Source organism: Ochotona curzoniae, unplaced genomic scaffold (assembly GCF_017591425.1).
Source record: "Ochotona curzoniae isolate NIBS_2020 unplaced genomic scaffold, NIBS_Ocur_1.0 scaffold_3835, whole genome shotgun sequence".
NCBI lineage: Eukaryota > Metazoa > Chordata > Mammalia > Lagomorpha > Ochotonidae > Ochotona > Ochotona curzoniae.
Genome location: NW_024467114.1, coordinates 15,821,595 through 15,828,560, shown reverse-complemented (window position 1 = coordinate 15,828,560; position 6,966 = coordinate 15,821,595). Strand labels below are relative to the sequence as shown.

Here is a 6,966-nt window from a genome sequence, read left to right as displayed (position 1 = left end):
CTTTGATGCTGTCCTCAGAGTCTGTCCATGGGAAGCCAGAGAGCAAGCAGGTACTGGAAAGTCCAAGGGTTGGGAGTGCCAGAGCTGTGGAAGCAGCAGACCAAGAGAGAGCCATAACAAATTTCATGTAAAAAAAATAGAGCTAAGGAAAAAAATCAAGTATATTGATGATGAAGCATGAAATAACAAAGATGCCCATGGAGTTCTTACTTGAAACTTGAAACAAAAATCGAGTTTAGAGATGAAGGGCCAAGCCCTTCCCTAACACCTGGCCCTCTCCCTGGGTTTCTACACCTTCATTGCTAGAATTCCGGGTTTCTGTCTTAGAATACCTGGGCCACGTTGGGTGCAGGTGACTGGAGGACAGTTATGCATGGGTCCTAGTGGTACGGATAGGAAAAGAAGAAAACTGAAAGGTGGCAATATATCCGTGTCTGTTTTGTACTATTTTGGACTCGGGGAAGTCCCTAGAAGAATATGAAAACTTGTGAGGATTCTGATGAGAGGCCAGTGTACCTTGAACTAGATATAAAAGTATCTGTTCACAATGAACCCCAAAAGGAGATCAGGCCCACGGGAGGTCCAGGTCTGCTTCTTTTCAATTCTCTCTTCCTGGAGCTCCTCGTCTTCTATTCTGACTACTCCAGAAAAAAAAAAAAAAAATCAGCTACTCTTAACAAAGCTCTAGTGTGTCTGCAGAACATGACTGTCCAGGGCAGGACCCAGCCAGATTGGCCATTCTCACACAGTTCTCTTTGAGGTCTGTAAACCACATTGTCTGTTCTCTCTCACAGCAGTTTTCCCAGCTCCTGTCCCATTTTTCCAGCTCTTTCCCTGGACAGTCTAATGTAGGTATCCCATGAGATCACAGCTTTCTCCTTGGATTCCATGATACAAAATCTGCTTATGTAAGATGGCACTTCTCCATGGGGGAATTACCGTCATTCACTTTACCCACATTCATTCATGATCAGTCATAGACTTTCTTCTAAATAATTCTATTGCATTTAACTCCATCAATGTTATTTCAGCTGCCATAGTAAGAAATAATTAAACACATATGAAATTTCTTCATTATCCAGCTGACACCTACAATTATTGTCAGTCATCTGTGCTTATGATGTCATAGTTTGTTGCCATGGTAATAAGTAAGCAGCCACAAAAGCCTCATTATTATTTCATTAGAATGGTGACATATTTATAGTATTTAGGAATAGCATATTGCTTGTTTAAATAATATGTTCCTATGTGGCACACAAAATCTTCCCCCCTTGCTCGGTTTTTTCAATGGTTTGCATCATTTCCTATGTATACTGTGTACCATTTGCTCATTTCCTGTGGAGAAAAAGGAACGCTTGCTTAAAAGAGTTCAGAGAATATACAGGTATTAACACAAGTAGATCTAAAAAAGAAGGAACATTTAAAATAAGAAATTTAAAATACTGCCTTGATATAAAAATGAAGTTGCCCAGTGCTTCATCAACAGCAGACTTTAGCAACATGTTGAGTGAAAACTTTTAAAACAAGAAATTATATACTTAAAATATAATCTAGAATGATCTCTTCCTGTAGCACAGTGTTATCAATTGTATATTGAACAAAGGTCATTTGAAAGGTTAGCACTTTAATGAGTTTAAAATAGCATAAATGTCCATTTCATTCAAGATGTGAAGACTGATAAACAATATCAGGTCGCACATTTCAGATCGTTCAATGAACATGGTTCTTTATTCCTGCCCCTACTACCCCCTGTCTTTTCATGAATCCTATTCAGAAGTGAAACATTTATTCTGTTCAGGGAGATTGTCTCTGGAGGAGAAATAATTTTATCAGTTAGACTCCCTGGTGATCAGGCGACTTGGAACTGCTGTTAATCAGCTCCTTTGACATGGTAACTTGAATAGCACTTCCCATGATTCTTTGTGATTCCACCTCAACACTTTCCTTTTGAACTCACCATGACTCTTAAGTGCCTTTTTCTCCCTTTGTGTGTAGAAAGTTGTCTCACTATTAACTTTAATTGGAAAGGTGCCTTTTGTTCCCCTAGAGTAAGTTAGGCTAACCACTCAACTCCCCATGCTGAAATTTCAGGGGTAGTAAAAACTTAATTTTTAATAATGGAGAGGGATAAATAATAACTCTGATAACTTCATAGTAGTTTAATAGGAAGTTACTGAAAGAAGGAATTGTATGAATTTGACTTTTAAACGATGTTTTGATTTAAAGGTCCAGTATGAGACGGATGGGTGTTCACTTAAGGATTTGGCGATGCGCAAAGCAAGTGAAAGGCTCTTCAGGAGGAGGAGACAGATGAAGCACAGCTGAGAAAGTAGAGGCTGCAAGAGCAGGTGTGCCTGAGCACATGCCAGCTGCGCAGGGAACCAACCGCGGGGAAAGCAAAGGATTGGATGAGAGCGACGCCTCGTCAAGGAGAAGAGGTGAGGCAAGCACAGCTGAGGAGGTTCCTGGCAGCAGATGTCCTCCTGCCCAACCCTGGGGTTTATTCCTGGGCATGGACCTGCACTGGAGTTTTAGGTGAGAATAGGAAGAACTGTTTCACTTGAGTATTGGGAAGATTTCAGCCACTTCAGGTTTTTGTCTTCTTCAGGGCTCCTGGCAGCTCCTGCAAGCAGACAGATCCCTGTGTCCAGAGAGCAAATATCTGACCCTGAGATTCAGCCATGCATAAGAATCACCACAAACTGCCACACCTTTGTGAGGCATTCAATGTCTAGGACATCTGGTGGACAGTGATGAGTTCATAGAGAACTGAGACCATAGGGAAGAGCACAGGAAACCATCGGGAGGACACTTCTGTGGGTGCAGCAGATACTCTGAAAACCAGAAAGAATGGAGAAATGGTGTCTTCTGGAGCATGTCACAGTTCGACCACTTTAGCAGCAAGCAGAGGGGAGAACCATAGCACTTTTCTCTGTGCTGTTATTAAGGCCTATTTGACAGACAAAATCTGCTGTGGTCCACAAAAGTGCTGAGCAAGCAGTTTGAAGTGCAGCCAGTTCACCATGAGTCAAATCATGTTCTGTGTTCAGATTTGCTCGGAAAACTGTAGTTGCAATCAAAGTGTTCCTAATAAAATGAACAAATGAAATTATGGTGACATTATCTGCTTTTAGAGTGACAGACAGATTAATCTATTTGTATTTGTTGTTGTCAGAAGTATTTCTTGTTTTGTTTCAGAACTAGAATGATACAAGATATAAAAAAGCATCAGATCCCTCAGGAAAGAGGAAAGATTGTTCATTCAACAGACAGGATCCATCCCAGACTTTAAAATTCAACTTCCTTGCTAAAAATGGTGCTAGTTCCTTCCATGACTTGGGACAATCTGTATTTCAATACATCTCTGTGTGGGAAAAGTTCCAGAATCCAGCTGCAGCTTGATTGGGACTTTAGGTAAGTCATTTAACTTCTCTGACTTGAATTTTCCTGATTCAGAGATCCATCCACAGGGATGATTCATGAGACACTATCTTTGTTTTTTTTTTTTTTTAATAGCAAAGCATTCAGTCCTGATAAAAAAACACCCTAGTTACAATGTCTGGATGCATCTGGGTTTGAGCTTGAGATTTGTGCCAGAAACTTTCTACCCAGCACAGTTGTCACTGCTCTCCCCTCTCGCTGGCACAGTACCTTGGTGTGCTCTGCAGAGGGGTGGTTGTTCATTCAAGGCAGATGGGATGAAGCAATCCGAGAGTTTGCAGGCTTGAAATGGGCTTGACTTAATATGTGACCACATCCACAAGTAATGTAGCAGGGACTCCGCCCTTGCTGCAGCATCTCCTTTTCTGGCATGAATAAGAAGTTAAGATGAAGAAATGGGTAATAACCTCCTGATTGATTTGATTTGTATTGTTCTCTTTAGAAATCATGTTCCTTTTCCTTGTCTCTCTTATGCATTTTCACTCTGTGCTCCAGGCCTCTTCCTTACTTTTCATTCTGAATATCTTTCTCAATGCCTCCAAGAATGAGCTGTGCTGGGTCAGAACAACCTAGTCTCACATTCTAGCTGTATTATTTTATTAGCCATGTGACCAAGAGAAAGTTGACTACCCTTTCTTAACCTTGGTTCCTTCTCCATAAGTCAGTGCCAGCATCATAAAATATATACTCAGATTACACACACACTTAAGTTCCTTTAATTCAGCAATATTTCCTGACCTTCCTTCATGGAACAGGTCCTACTGAAGATTTTTGTGAATGTGATAACAAATGACATACATGGTAGTTGCTAAGTAACAGTAACCATATTCACTCTGCCCATCCCCGCTTTCATGAAGAACTCAAGGATCAAAGATATTCTTGGTTTGCCACGTTCCCCTGGGACATTGGGTGCTCCCAAAAGTCATTGCAGAAAAGACTAAAATTAAATTCTTCCTAGACCAAGAATTCTGCGAGGTTGACTTTTATGAAAAAGAGGAAATAGACACCCCACAGCATTTTATGTAAGTTTGTGAAACTCTCATTGTTCTGAAGATTTATACAGGGACTTAGAGCGCAGAAAATGAGAGATCAGGGACTGTTCGTAGTGGAAAACAGGCACAATCAGTGGCAAGAGAGTCCTCTCTGAGTAAAGAAGTCCTGGACACAGATCTGCTCACTGGTGGCAGAGTTCTGTCCACTAAGGCCAGGAAGAGAAGATACCGGGAATGTTTATGGCCTGTGGCATGATTGGAAATGCTTTGAGAGATAGGGACAAATGTAAAAGTGGATGCCAACCATTGGGATCATGACTGTGAAGGACAAGAAACAAGCAATTACTGGATATGGTAATTTAAAGTAAACATGAGAAAACAGACCAACTTCTTCCCATCCAAAAATGCATTTATAAAAGAAATACAATTGTATAGTACCGATAGACTTTTAAACTGAGAAAACATTGGGCAGGGTCCTGCATCCTGGGAAGTAGCAGATGATGGCTCAAATGCTTGGGCCCCTGCCACCCATACAGGAGACCTGGATCCTGGCTTCTGGTTTCACACTGGTCCAACCCAGGATGTCATGGACATCTCAGTAATGAACCAGAATGGAGATTCTCTCTCTCTCTCTCTCTCTCTCTCTCTCTTTCTCTCTCTCTCTCTCTCTCTTTTTTTCTCTCTCTCACTATCGCTTGCGCTGTGCTACCTTTGAAATAAATGAAAAATTTAAAAAGTGATTTTAAGAGAAAGAAATGAAAGAAAGTTTTTAAGGGTAGATCATCTTTTTAGAAAATTTTTGAAATTTCGCCTTTTCTGATGCATTTTTTAAAAAGAAATAAAGATTTAGAAAATCCTTGGAATGAATTTCTTCAAAGTCCATGACAACTCCCAGAGCTCCATTCAGACATCTCCTAGATGCAAGGAAAGAATCAGTTGGAGAGGCAGGAGAGAAGAAATAATGCAAATCACTAGCCATGAAAATTGTAGTTCCAAAGATCTGGGGGCAAAGGCCTAGGTTTTACAAAGGTCAGATGGTGCTTCAACTATGGGAAGAAGCAGACTAGCTGTTTCTTAGCTACCTATAGTTTTCCCCAACCCTAACATGACTCGCTTTGAGCAAGAAGATGCATTTTGGAGTGAATGAAGAAAATTTTCTGGAGGCATTCCTTATACATACAATAGTATATACAAATGTTCCAAATGGTTTAGTTCCATTGAATATCTTCTCTCCCATTTTATTCCAGTTCCATTCTAGCAATCACACTACTACTAAGGGATTCTGATGAGAATTCTAGTATTACATACTCCAATGGCAAGATTCTTAAAGACATGATTTTCAAACTGATTAGTATTACAGAAATGTAATATACTCCATTGGATGTTAGTGTTGTCATTTAAGAAATGTGTTATAGCTTTTTGCCATGGCACCTTGCAGAGGATCAGCTGTTTTAATATGAAGCTGAATAATTCCTTCCCAGCCACTGACTACCAAAAAGTCATTGAAGTGAACAACAAGCGTAAACTTTGTACTCTCTATGAGAGTTGCTGCTGATGCTCTTAGTGAAGCGTAGTAGGGCTGTGTGGTCCAGACCACTGGTGGGAATAACAAACAAGGCTTTCCCATGAAGCAGAGAGGCTTGACCCATGGCCAGATTGGCCTGGTGCTGAGTAAGTGGCATTTCTGTTACAGACCAAGGAGAACGGAAAAAATAAAACATAAATCTATTCAGGGATGCATTGTCAGTGCCAACTTGAGTGCTCTAAACTTGGTTATTGGAGTAAAAAAAAAAAAAAAGAACAGAAATATATTTCTGGAGTGACTGATGCCATGGTGCCTCATTGCCTGGGTCCTAAATGAGCCAGCAGAATCTGCAAACTTTTCGATCTCTCTAAAGAAGATGATGTATGGCAGTATGTTGTAAGGAGCTAGGGCCAAAGCACCCAGGATCCAGCATCAAGTTACTCGGCAAGTCTTCCAACACAAACACCAGTGTGTTGCACTGAAGAAACAGTATACTAAGAAGAATAAGGAAGAGGCTGAGGAATATGCTAAAATTCTGGCCATGAGAATGAAAGTGGCCAAAGAAAAATGCCAGGAAGAGATTGCCAAGAAACACAGGTTGTCTTCTCTGAGACTGTCTACTTCTAAATCAAAGTCAAGTCAAAAATAAGTTTTAAGAATAACAAGTAAATAAGATTGGATTTTAGAAATGAAGGAAGGAAGGAAAGAAGGAAGGTGGGGAAGAGGGGAGGAGGGAAGGGAGGAAGGGAAGAAGGGAGGAAGAGAGAAAGGGAGGAAAGGAGGAAGGGAGGAAGGAAGGAAGGAAAGAAGGAAGGAAGGAAGGAAGGAAGGAAGGAAGGAAGGAAGGAAGGAAGGAAGGAAGGAAGGAAGGAAGGAAAAGTTCTAGATTACCCTTGGTTTTTGCAGAGTCTCTTTTTTAGATAGCCTCAGCCCAGAAGAGAAACGGGGTGAGCTGAGGAAGCAAGGACATTCTCTCTCTCACCACAAGGTCCTCTGTCAGCAAGTCCT

At 40.9% G+C, this 6,966-nt stretch overlaps 1 pseudogene; it reads left to right on the top strand.

Annotated features, from left to right (window-relative positions):
- Nucleotides 1-5,889: 5,889 nt before the first annotated feature.
- LOC121145854 lies at nucleotides 5,890-6,607 on the top strand (annotated as a pseudogene).
- Nucleotides 6,608-6,966: the final 359 nt, after the last annotated feature.